Source organism: Trichechus manatus, unplaced genomic scaffold (assembly GCF_000243295.1).
Source record: "Trichechus manatus latirostris isolate Lorelei unplaced genomic scaffold, TriManLat1.0 scaffold00035, whole genome shotgun sequence".
NCBI lineage: Eukaryota > Metazoa > Chordata > Mammalia > Sirenia > Trichechidae > Trichechus > Trichechus manatus.
This window is the reverse complement of record NW_004443971.1, coordinates 757,386-771,635: the sequence shown is the minus strand read 5'-3', so window position 1 is coordinate 771,635 and position 14,250 is coordinate 757,386. Positions and strand designations below refer to the sequence as shown.

General features: G+C 35.7%; 1 pseudogene; it reads right to left on the bottom strand.

Annotated features, from left to right (window-relative positions):
* Window positions 1–241: 241 nt before the first annotated feature.
* On the bottom strand, window positions 242–1,094 carry LOC101355003 (olfactory receptor 4K13-like; annotated as a pseudogene).
* Window positions 1,095–14,250: the final 13,156 nt, after the last annotated feature.

The following is a 14,250-nucleotide window of genomic DNA, read 5'->3' as shown; positions in this document are numbered from 1 at the left end:
AGATCTATACACACACAAAAAAATTGAACTTATTTTGAGATGTAATTTATAAGGGTTTTGCACTAAAACCTTCATCATTGGGATTGTTCCCTAGAAGTTCTGTCTGGAGCTGTCATGCTGGGTCCTCAGTCTCCTCATAACTGCTTTCATCTCCTGATTCCTCAGAGTATAAATACAGGGGTTCAGTAAGGGTGTGACGACTGAGTAAAACACAGGAAGAAATGTATCCACTGAAAAGCTACTAAATGGCCAAATGTAAAGGCAGATGCATGGCCCAAGGAACAGAGTGACCACAGTGATATGAGCAGTGTGGACAGAGCCTTGGAGAGTCCACCAGAGGATCGGTGTCTGACGGTCACCAGAATCACAGTGTAGGAAATGAGCAAGAGTAGGAAGCCGATGAAAGACAGCAGTCTGCTGTCAGCAATTACCAGCAACTGCAGAACATAGGTCTCAGTGCAGGCAAGTTTTAGAACTAGGGGAAGGTCACAAAAAATATTATCCACCACATTGGGGCCACAGAATGGCAAGGTGATGGTAAAAACCATCTGGCTCATAGTGTGTACAAAACCAACACCCCAGGACAGCAGCACAGAACCCACGAGTACCCGGCGGTTCATGATGGTTGTGTAGTGAAGAGGTTTGCATACTGCAATGTACCTATCAACAGCCATAACTACGAGAAGAGTCATCTCACTTCCTCCTAAAAAGTGGAGGAAGAACATCTGAGCCATGCAGCCCCACAAGGAAATAGTTTTCTTCTCTCTGAAGAAATCTGTGACCATCTTAGGGGTTGTGATTGTGGAAATAATCATATCAAGAAGGGAGAGATTTCCAAGGAGGAAATACATAGGTGTGGAGTTCAGGTGAAAGCCAAAATTTATGGTGACCACAGTGAGAAGGTTTCCTGTCATGATCGCTGCATAGCTCAACAAAAATACGAAAAAAGAAGAAAATTTCAAGTTTCCAATTGCTGGTGAGTCCTAACAAAACTAATTCAATATCACTGTGTTATTCATCATATCTATCTAATATATGCAGGAGTTTTCAGAAAGTCTTTAAAGTAGAGATAATGAGGAAAAAGTCACCATTTAACCTGTTATAGTTTTGAAGGTATGGGCATAATACAGAAATCAAATATTCACTTTTGATTCCTATAAAAAGAGAGAACACGGGCAATTCTGAAAAATACATTTTAATTAATTAATGCAAGCAATATTCACATCACTACATTTTTAAAGCCAGAAAGATGCAAATGATGAAAATGTAACGTAAAATTCTGTAAATGTAATTTGAGGCAATGGGTTGTGACTTCACATGAATATATTGTTTCAATCATGAATTTATGACCCCTGAATTCAATGGACCAATGAGTAAAAAGAGTCCAATGACTACTAGTCAAACAAATTAGTTTAAGTGTATAAGAACATAGTCATTTAGCTTTTTAGTACCTACTATTCAATAATTTACCCCTCTCCCTCACCGCAATTAGAAATATTCAAATATGCACATGTGAGTTGAATTGTATACCCAACTCAACAAGTTACTTTATGGTACTTCTTCTAGCAGACGTCCTATATTTTTAACCCTCCTTTTCATCCCCCCCAAAATGCCAATGATTTCATTTATTTCTGAAGCTTTAAACTGCTTACAGTCTACAATATGTTCATAACCCCAAAAATTATAATAATAAGATAAAATAAACTTCCTAGGACATTTCTGCACAGGAAAATTAATGTTTCTCAGTGTCCAGATTGTTTGTGATTCATGCTCATTTCTCATTCTTTAGTTCCTGAACAAAACTCCAGACTTCCACAGTCCAGCCCCTTGCCTATTTTTCTAAATTTAGAGCCACTGATTTCCTCTCTGGAGCTCTTTATTTCTTATCCTTTTGCTCTCTGTGTATTTATAGAGTCTGACCAAACATCAAGCCTTTCACCCCAAACAAGCAATGTTTGTGTTTACTTGGTTCCTGAAAGCTTACCTTCTTTCACTCAGTGCTCTTCTCTGACATTTCACACTGTGTGCATGCTAACTCTCACTATTCTCCTGGTTCTTATACTCTTGACATTTACACTCTACGTGTTTTCCCAGATTGAGCTACCACTGCTGGCTCACTTCTCTCTTACATTTTAAGTCTTAATTTAAACCTTTTGGTCCCAGCTTTGTAATCTATTGGCCCCAACTTGAGTTTCTTGGTTCTAGCTTTCTTTTTCTTTTCTCCTTTCTTCATCTTTTTTAAAAATTGTTATTGATTCAACACACACGCACATGCGCAAATACCATGTTTTAGTTCTGGAGCACAAAAATAGGGTGTGGAAAATCTGGTCTGAATTTCAATTTTTCTATGTAATAGTTATCAAATATTCAGTAGACATTGTTTAGCTCAAATATCAGAATTTCGTTTTAAAGAATGAATTAAGAGTCAAGATTTAAATTCTAATCTTGACCTCAACATTTACTAGGGAAATATAGTCAACTCTGTCACAGTGGTTAAGTGCTGGGCGGCTAACCAAAAGGTTGGCAGTTCGAATCCACCAGCTGCTCTGTGGAAACCCTATAAAACCAAAAAAGCCATTGCCATTGAGTCAATTATGACTCACAGTGACCCTATATGACAGAGTAGAACTGCCTCCATAGGGTTTCCAGGAGCCCTGGTGGTGCAGTGGTTGAGGATTTGGCTGCTAACCAAAAGGCTGGTAGTTTGAATCCACCAGCAGCTCCTTGGCTGCACCACCAGGGCTTCCTGGAAACCCTGTGGGGCAGTTCTACTCTGTCCTATAGGGTCACTGTGAGCTAGAATCAACTTGATGGCAAGGGGCAATGGGCCTTTTGAACATTGATTTACTTTTGTGTAGAAATAAAATAATATCTATTCTTCAACTTCACAGAATGTTATGAGGCTATAAAGGGTAACAAGTGGATATATTTGTATATTTCATTGTGCTTGTATATGTGTTATGTATGTGCCTTTATAAAATTCTGTTCTTTAACTTTATCTCAGTTTCTAATAATTATGAGAATCCTCAGATGAAGGAGAATAAGAATTTTACTCTCGAAGACTGGTAAAGAAGAACCGGTGTTAATGAAAGCATTTTGCTCTGTTAAATATAATTGATTTAATTACCTAGTTGTCTTCTTTATAAAGAATGATTGTCATCATCATTGATACCCTTATTTATGTAGTAAATTGGGTTTGCATACTAGTTGTGAAATTGTTTTAAAAACTATACAGTACTTAAAATATTAACAGGAGAAAATCTTGAGGAAACTCACAAAAGTAATTTCATAGTTTAAAATTAAAAAATGAAAAATAAGAAAGGGTATTCATTACCTCAGAATTTTTCGACTTTTTACAAGCACATATATTAAAAAATGTCCAACTAAGTCTACATATCCAAAAAAACCAAAAAGCCTGTTGCCTTCGAGTTGATTCTGACTCATAGCAACCCTAGGACAGAGTAGAACTGCCCTATAGAGTTTCCAAGGAGGGGCTAGTGGATTTGAACTGCAGACCTTTTCGTTAGCAGCCAATCTCTTAACCACTGTGCCACCAAGGCTCCAAAGTCAACATATACATGGATTCAAATTCATTATGAGAGATGAAGTCATTCTTTAAGATTTAACATCTGAAAAAATTACTTTTTTAAGACAAAACGAAACATAAGTGTAAGTAAAAAAAAAAGAAGTATTTCAAATTTAAGCCACGGTTTAACCTCAAAGGGAAAATTAAATATATAATAGCATATATTTGACTAACTGACAATTGTAAGGATGGCACAGGACTGGGCAGTGTTTCGTTCTGTTGTACGAAGGGTCTCTACGAGTCAGACCAACTTGCCCTTACCTAACAACAACAACACAACATTTGACTAACAATAAAATGACAGTGAAACTAAAAGGAAATGAAGAATAATGGAATAAACAGGATCAAGCAAGCTGGCTTTATCTAGCTGAAACTGTCTGAGAATGGGAAGCATGCTTTGTGATTGAGGAGTTTAGTTCTTTTAATGCCACACATGTGACTAAAAGATGAAAAATTATTTCACTCCTTTTAACTGTGGTGCCTTACTTCAGGGCAAGAAGGAGGCTATATATAGGGTGTTCAATACTGTATACCTGTATTCAATGACAGAGTCATTTCCATACATTTCCACAAAAGTGCTTAAATAGCACTCTTATTATATGTGGAAGTATGCAGCTGACATTTTTTTTTAAATTTTTTTAGAAGAATAAAGGCCACACCGTTTCTAGTCATCATGAGTGTTTGTTATGTTTTCTTTTCATGAAAGTGTGAATCCACACACGGACTAGAAAATCCACAGGTAATGTTCACTTATCACCAAAGAAAATGCTTGGAAAGTCAACAATCAAATTAGCTATAAATATTTTCCTAATTAAAATAATATACTTGTACATTTAATAGACAAAACCCAAATATTATTTTTAAGTGCAAAAAGGGATTTTTCTTAAACATTGGAAAAGTTAAAACATATTAAAAGAATTGTTTTGCATGTAACTGGAAAAGGGTCATCTACATGGAAAACATGTAAGTGGATTTAGAAAAATAGGAAATATTCCTTAGGTTGCGAATTATAAAAAATGTATATATTAGCAGTATAATTATACAACTGTATTCAGGACCAGGCCGTTCTGTTATACATAGGGTTGCTCTGAGTTGGAATAAACTCGATGGCGTCTAACAACAACAACATTGACTAAAAAGCCATATATCAAGAAAATAAGTGTAGACTCCAGGGGAAAATTTTTTAAAAAATTATTCAGATGTAACACATTTATCTCACATGACATTTCTTACATGTTTTCTAAATTAAATATTCAATGTAGGAACATAACAATAAAAATAAGTAAACTGAATATCAAAATAAGTCAATATTTCCCATTTTGTGACCTGAAATTTTATTATATCAAATTTCAGACTTATCACACATGCTGAACTTAGACAAGGAAGAACCTAATTTTTTCATTAATATATATTTCCCAAGATATTTTTTTCCTTTTTTGCCCTGTGGATTAAACAAATCCCTGTTTATATTCCAAAAGCTCAAGGTCAACTATAAAACTGGCCCCTCAGAGCAGGATAGGATGCTATTTCCGTGTCAGTTACAGAGTGGCTCTTCTGCTTCTTGTTGGGACTGGATGCAGTTGTCCAGATACTAGCTGACCAAGATTACTTTTATACTGTTGCCCTCATGATCAGAACAATATATTTTTCATTCTACTACAAGTTTTATGTAAAATGTCTCATCTTTTATTAGAGTGGACCATTGGGATATTGTTAGCACTGCTGTTTAACCTACCAGTTCTAGCTGAGGAGGGACCTCTTCAATGAGCTGCAGACACAGTGAGGGTCTGGTTATATACGGGTTATCTTTTTACTTCCAGGAATATACATGACAATCATTTTTAGGTTAAAAAACAAAAAAGATAAGAAACATATACAGAAAATGTAGACTGGTGATCAACTGCCAGAGGGAATTTTTATAATGAACCTGTTGGTTTCCCTTGGGTTTAGAGCAAAAACTTATTCTCTCATTATTTAAGTGGACTGTGAATTTTCCAAGTTTATCAGTCATGTGAAATTTCTCTAGAAAGCTCTAAGTCTGGTTGGTTGTTGGGAGATGAGCACATTTATAGATAATGAAGCTCTCATAGATAATGGACTTAGGAAAACTATAATTCTATTAACTTGATTTCATACATCAGAATATTTAGAAGTAATTTGGTAACGTTGATGCTTTTATTCATGTATAGGAGCTCTGGTGGCACAGTGGTTAAGCAGTTGGCTGCTGACCAAAAGGTCTGCAGTTTGAATAAGCCAGTCGCTCCTTGGAAACACTATGGGGCAGTTCTACTCTGTCCTATAGGGTTGCTAAGAGTCGGAATCAACTCTACGGCAATAAGTTTGGTTTTGGTTTTTTATTCATGTATAATTAAAATAAACCTTGTAGACACCAAGCAAGGCTTATAAATAAATTTATAGACTTATTCTTCTTTAATATAGAGAAAAATGTTCTTTCATTGTGTTAGGGAGGAGAGAGAGAGCATACTTTCACCATCTTTAATGTTCTTTATTGAGAAATGATAATATTCTTGGAGTTTAGTCATTCTGAAGATTAAGAATTTCACTAAGTCCTTTGTTATTACATAAAACTTCATAAAAAGTAAAACAAAAAAGGACATCATGGAGGTAACTCTAGTATTAAGTTTTATGGCAAAGCAATACAATTAGCAAGTAACATACTAACAGTTCAATTCAGTGGCAGCTAACAATAACAACAACAATACTAACAACTAACTGATCAACAATCAGGGCCTTGGTGCATCAGTGGAAGAATTCTCATCTTCTGCGTGGGAGAGGTGGGTTTTATTCCTGGCCAATGCACCTCACGCACGGCCGCTGCTTGTCTATCAGAGGAGGCTTGGCTGTTCCTATGATGCTGAACAACTTCAGCAGAGTTTCAAGACTGAGAAGGATTATGAAGAAAGGGCAGGCGGATCTATTTCCAAAAATTAGCCAAAGTAAACCCTATCGATCACAAAGGTCCTATCCCTATGGGTTGGGCTGACTGGATGACAGCTAGCAACAGCAATTGAGTAACAATAAATGATGACTTCATTTACTAGGAAATTTTTTGTGTTGATTCTTGTAAGTAATCTTTCCAACTACTTCCCAATAGTTGTAACTCTCTGAAAAAGATTACAGAGAAGTGCAGGTGGTAAATACATGATAAATGTAGTGCCACATTTATTTTCTAAGCTCATAGCAGACATTGCTAGTATGTCATTTTTTCTGACTAAGCTTCAGATTTTCTTTTTTAATTTAGTACTCTATACTGGGACTAGAATCAGTCACAAATTCCATGAAAATAAAACCTTTTTAATATTTTTCTGGTGAAGAGATATATTCCAGGGTTTAGTGCTTTATTGATGTTAGAGTAGGTGTTTGTAAGAAAAGAGAAGATTCTTCAGTGCAGATTTTGGAAAGAAATATATGTACAATATTACCCATTGCCATTGAATCTATTCGGACTCATATCGAACCTGTAGGACAGAGTAGAACTGCCCCATACGGTTTCCAAGGCTGTAAGTATTTACAGAAGCTGACTGCCACATCTCTCTCCCACGGAATGTCTAGTGGGCTGTAAACATCGACCTTTCTGTTAGAAGCCCAGGACTTAGATGTGCCGTAATATCATTAACACTTCCCTATTGATTGACGTGTCAATAACACAGTATATGTACGTGCACTTCTGTGCTTGTATGTGTGTGTACGTATATTTATGTGTGTGTTTGTATATATATATTTATATAAATAAAACTTATATATAAAAAACTATTTGTTGTGCTTGTATTTCTAGAAGTAGTTTTTCTTGCACATTTTAGATTATAAATAATATTATCAATTTGTAATACCTCCAAAAGTGTATGAGTAATTATTATTTTGAAACCTTGAAAAACCTGGGAATTCTGTCTCTGTCTTGTTCTCTAACTTTCCTTTTGCTTACTGATCAGGAAAAAAACAAACAGTGAAGCTCTTAATGACTGATGAGTTAAACACAAATGTTTTTATTGGCCATTTTTCTGTGTTGTTGCCTCTGTGAGTTATGTGTGCACGTCTTCCCATTTTTTTGTACTAGATCTCCTTGTGGAGGTAATATATTGGGTTTTGTATCAACTGTAATACTCTGATTGTTGACAACATGTTTTCCTCCCCTGTTGGACTGTATCAAGTCAGTTTGTTTATTAATAAATTAATTTTCAAAGTTTGGAAAATGAAGAAAAGAGGAAAAAAGAAAATTATCCATTTTCCTACCACTCAGAAAAAAACTATCAGTAATTTTTTTTAACTGTTTTTTACTTCTTTTGATCTTTAAAATACTTTTGTTCATTTTTACAGTTTGGAACCCACTGAATGTACGTTACTGTGTTTCATCATATGCATCTTTTAAAATTCATACATTGCATGGTCAACTCCACTGCCACTCACCTCAGAGACTGTGCCATTTTCACTTGCTCAGTCCTTCTCTATTTTTCACAGTTACTGGCTATGAAATTCCCCATCCAGTGCCCTTGTGGTGGGGCCTTCTAGCAGTACCCCTGTAACATTTCCTTTAGGCTACAATACCCACAACAGGAAGCTATGGTGCTTTCAATTGCCTCGTATACATGAGAAAGCTGGGCAATGAATAAAGAAGACCAAGGAAGAACTGACACCTTTGAATTATGGTGTTGGGGAAGAATATTGAATATACCATGGACTGCCAGAAGAAAGAACAAATCTGTCTTGGAAAAAGTGCAGCCAGAATGCCTCTTAGAAGCATGGATGGTGAGACTTCGTCTCACATACTTTGGACAAGTTATCAGGAGGGATCAATCCCTGGAGAAGGACATCATGCTTAGTAAAGTAGAGGTTCAGCAAAACAGAGTAGGACCCTCAACGAGATGAATTGACACAGTGTCTGCAACAATGGATTCAAACATAGCAATGATTGTGGGGATGACATAGGACTGGACAGTGTTTCATTCTCTTGCACAGAGGATTGCTATTAGTCAGAACATACTACATGGTGTCTACAACAACAACCTAATACATCTGAGCCCAGTCATTAGCTATTTATTGATGAGTGTTAAAGATAAGCATCTTTCTAATTTTTTCCCTAGGCCTATAATATTTTTAAATGGCTTTCCTATACATATTATTCTATAATCTGCTATTTTTAGTCAAACTTACATCATAAACATCTTTGTACACTATCAGTAGGTTATTGTTTTTACATATGTGACTGAGTGTCTTCCCTAGTTAGAAGCAGTATGATTAATTTAACTCCCTATTGTGGGCATTAAGGTTATATTTAATTCCTCTTTCTATAAACATTGGTGTAATAGGTGCCCCTATAAATAAATCTTTAGCTTATATCTGTTGTTAATACTTTATGGAAATTTTGTTGAAGTGGAATTTTGTCATAATTAAGAAAAATTTTAAACTTTTGATATAACTTCAAATGTGCCTTCTGGAGAAGTTGTATCAGTTTGCCCTCTCATTATCAATATATAAGCATATCTATTTCCTCATAGTCTCATCCATGATAAATAATCAATTTTTAAAGACCTTTAATAATTCATTAGTCAAAGTAGCACACATGTTGTCTTATTTATATGTATTTTATTATTAATAAGAGTGTTACATTTTATATGTTATTGCTTATTTGGATTATTTTTGCCATTAGTCTTTATATGTTTTGCTCATTATTAAATAGGTAAACCATATTTTTTTCCTTATCTGTTTTGAAGAACTCATTTTATATTAAAGATGTTAATCGTTTGTCTGATATTTTAAACTATTTTCCACAGTTCATTTTTACTTTTATTTTCAGAGTGCTTGTAGCTGTATAAGTATACACACACACACACACACATATATATATATATACACATATATATGCTATCTTTATATATCTATGTGGAGCCCTGGTGAGGCAGTGCTTAAGAGTTCTGCCGCTAACCAAAATGTTGGCAATTGGAATCCACCAGCTGCTCCTTGGAAACCTCATGAGGCAGTTCTACTCTGTCCTGTAGGGTTTCTGTGAGTTGGCATTGACTTGATAGCAACAGGTTTTTTTTTGTTTTTTTATCTATGTATATATGTGTGTATATATATACACATATATAACATGTACATTTTAATATTTTTGATAATCTCAGGTTTTGATAATTTCCAGGTTTTGTGAATAGGAGAATATGCTTAAAATAATTTTTTCTACTTAGTCTAAATAGTTTTATGTTTTCTTTGATTTGTTTCCTTTTTTAACATTTAGATATCCATTTGAAACATGTTATTTTTCCAAGTTTCATCTGCTGTGCCAACATCATTGGTTGAATAACTCACCCTGTCCACACTCATGTGGAATGGTTCTCCAGGAGTCTTCTGATAGGTCACTGTGAGCTTCACTCTAGGCCTTTCACTCCATTCTTTGCATTGAAGCTACTGTGATGGTTTGAAAACAGAAATATGATCAGACTATTGCTGAAAATCCTTCAATGTCTTTTTGTTGCTCTTAGGATAAAAACCAAAGTGCACGGATACAAGATGTTGTCACATCTGCAGTCTGCCTATCATTCCAGCCTGATCTCAACCATTCGCCCTCTTGCACCACTGGTCTCCTGTCTCAGGGCCTTTTCATATGACTTTTCCTCAGCCTGGACTATTTTACTTACGTTTAATAATAACAGCATAATTAGCAGAGTCCAGAACAGGCATCTCTTTGATGAGTTACACTGATCTCATAGTACTCTGTTTTGTTCCTTCAAATCAGTTATCATAATTATATCTGTATTTATGACTATTTAATGTGTAGCTCCACCATCACACTGTAAACCTCATGATGTGAGGGTCTGTGTTTTACCTCAGATCTTGACATTTTTCTATTCCATATAACAAATTTTTACTAGGAATATTAGTTGAGCAGATAAATAAATTTAGGAATTTTCCACAATACTATATAGCCATTAGTGAAGATTTCTTTTTATACTAGAATTTTAAAACAACTCAAATCTGTTTCTGTCAATGTTTATTTCTTTTTTATTATTTTTTTATTTTTTACTGTTGTTTAAGTGAAACTTGACAAGTTAGTCTCTCATAACAAAAATTTATACATGCATTGTTATGTGACCCTAATTGCCCTCCCTATAATGTGACAGCACACTCCTCCTTTCCATCCCTGACCCTCTCTGCCTTCTCATCTCACCTCTGGACAGAAACTGCCCATAGACTGTCATGTATCTACTTGAGCTAAGAAGCACACTCTTCACAAGTATCATTTTATATCACATAGTCCAGTCTAATCTTCACCTAAAGAGTTGGCCTCACCAATGATTTTAGTTCTGGGCTGAGAGAGAGTTCTGGGGCCATGCCTTCTGGGGTTCCTCCAGTCTCAGTCAGACCATTAAGTCTGGTCTTTTTACTAGAATTTGAGTTCTGTAACCCACCTTTCTCCTGCTCCGTCAGGGAATCTCTGTTGTGTTTCCAGTCACGGAAGTCATTTGTGATAGCCGGGCACCATCTAGTTCTTCTGGTCTCAGGACAATGCAGTCACTGGTTTATGTGGTCCTTTCTGTCTCTTGGGCTAATACTTTCCTTCTGTTCTTCATTCCCCTTTACTCCAGGTGGTTGGAACCAATTGATGCATCTTAGATGGCCACTCACTAGCTTTTAAGACCCCAGACACCACTCACCAAAGTAGGATGCCAAACTTTTTTTAATAAACTTTGTTATGCCAATTGACCTAGATGTCCCCTGAAAGCATGGTCCCCAGACCCCTGCCCCTGCTACTCTGTCCCTAGAAGTGTTTGACTGTGTTCAGGAAACTTCTTAGCTTTGGTTTAGTCCAGTTGTGCTGACTTCCCTGTAGTGTGTGCTGTCCTTCCCTTCACCCAAAATAATTCTTGTCTACAATCTAGTTAGTGAATAACACTCACCCTCCCTCCCCACCCTCATAGCCATCAAAATGTTTTCTTCCATTTAAACATTTTCTTGAGTTATGATAATAGTGGTCTTATACAAAATTTGTTCTTCTGTAACTGACCAAATTGACTCAGCATAATGACCTCCAGCTTCCTCTATGTTATAAGATGTTTCTGAATTCATCATTGTTCTTTATAGTTGCGTAGTATTCCATTGTGTGGATATATCATAATTTGTTTATCCATTCATCCATTGATGGGCACCTATGTTGTTTCCATCTTTTTCCTATCATGAACAGTGCTGCAATGAACATGGGTGTGCATATATCTGTTTGTGTGGTGGCTCTTAATTCTCTAGGATATATTCCAAGGAGCAGGATTGCTGGATCATATTGTACTTCTATTTCTAGCTTTTTAAGGATGTGTCAAATAGATTTTCATAGTGGTTGTACCATTTTACATTCCCACCAACAGTGTATAAGTGTTCCAGTCTCTCCACAACCTCTCCAACATTTATTATTTGGTGTTTTTTGGATTAGTGCTGGCCTTGTTTGGGTGAGATGGTATCTCATTGTAGTTTTGATCTGCATTTCTCTAACGGCTAATGATCGTGAGCATTTCTTCAAGTGTCTGTTAGCCACCTCAATGTCTTCTTTGGCCAAGTGCCTGTTCATATCCTTTGCTCATTTTTTAATTGGGTTATTTGTCTTTTTGTTGTTGAGATTTTGCAGTACCTTGTAGATTTTAGAGATTAGACACTGATCGGATTTGTTGTAGCCAAAAAGTTTTTCCCAGTCTGTATGTTGCCTTTTGACTCTTTTGGTGAAGTCTTTTGATGAGCATTAAGTGTTTGATTTTTAGGAGCTCCCATTTGTCTAGTCTCTCTTCTAGTGTTTGTGCATTGTTACTTACGGTTTTTATTCTCTTTATGCCACATATTAGGGCTCCTAGCATTGTCCCTATTTTTTATTCCATGATCTTTATCATTTTCAATTTTATGTTTAGGTCTTTGATCCATTTTGAGGTTTTTCTGCATGGTGTGAGGTATGGTCTTGTTTCATTTTTTTACAGATGGATATCCAGTTATGCAGCACCATGTGTTAAAGAGACTGTCTTTTCCCCAATTAATAGACTTTGGTCCTTAGTCACATATCAGCTGCTTATAGGTGGATGAATTTAAGTCTGGATTCTCAATTCTGTTCCGTTGGTCTACGTATCTGTTGTTGTACCAATGTAACAATGTTTTGATTACAATGGTGGTATAATAGGTTTTAAATCAGGTAGTTTGAGACCTCCCACTTTGTTCTTCTTCTTGAGAAACTTTTTACTTATCCGGGGTCTCTTCCCATTCCATATGAAGTTGGTGATTTTATTCTCCATCTCCTTAAAAAATGCCGGTGGAATTTGGATTGGGATTGTTTTGTATCTGTAGATCACTTTGGGTAGAATTGACATTTTCACAATGTTGCATCTTCCTATCCAGGAGCAAGGTATGTCTTTCCACTGATGAAGGTCTCTTTTGGTTTCTTGCAGTAACATCTTCTGGTTTTCTTTGTATAGTTCTTTTACGTCTCTGGTTAGATTTATTCCTATGTATTTTATTTTCTTGGGGGCTATTGTAAATCGTATTGATTTGGTGATTTCCTCTTCAAAGTTCTCTTTGTTGGTGTAAAGGAATCCAACTGATTTTTGTATGTTTATCTTGTATCGTGATACTTTGCTGAAATCTTCTATTAGCTACAGTACTTTTCTTGCAGATTCTTTGGGGTTTTCTGTGTATAAGATCATATCATCTGCAAATAGAAATACTTTGACTTCTTTCATAACAATTTGAATGCCCTTTATTTCTTTTTCTAGCCTAATTGTTCTGGCTAGGACCTACAGCACAATGTTGAACAAGAGTGGCGATAAAGGGCATCCTTGTCTGCTTCCGGTTCTCAAGGGGAATGCTTTCAAATTCTCTCCATTTAGCATGATGCTGGCTGTTGGCTTTGTATAAATTTCCTTAATTATGTTGAGGAATTTCCCTTCTATTCCTATTTTGTTGAGAGTTTTTATCATGAATGGGTGTTGGACTTTGTCATATGTCTTTTCAGTATTGACTGATAAGATCATGTGGTTCTTGTCTTTTGTTTTATTAATGTGATGGATTACATTGATTGTTTTTCTAATATTGAACCATCCCAGCATCGCTGGTATTAATCCCACTTGATCATGGTGAATTTTTTTTTTTTTTTTTTTGATATGTTGCTGAATTCTATTGGCTAGAATTTTGTTGAGGATTGTTGCTTCAATGTTCATGAGGGATATCTGTCTGTAATTTTGTTTTTTTGTGGTGACTTTACTTGGTTTGGTATCAGGGTTATGCTGGCTTCATAGAAAGAGTTTGGGAGTATTCCATCCCTGTCTATGCTCTGAAATAGCTTTAGTAGTAGTAATGTTAACTCTTCTCTGAAAGTTTGGTAGAATTCTCCAGTGAAGCTGTCCAGGCCAGGGCTTTATTTTTGGAGGGAGTTTTTTAAATTACCTTTTCAATCTCTTCTTTTTTTTTATTGTACTTCAGGTGAAGGCTTACAGAACAAATAGTTTCTCATGAAACAGTAGTACAAATATTGTTTTATGACATTGGTTAGCAAACCCACAACATGTGAACCCTCTAACTTTTCAACCTATTTTTTTTCTTTTTGGTGAAAATACACATAGCCAAAGATACACCATTTCAAAAATTTCTACATGCACAGTTCAGTGACGTTGACTACGCTCTTC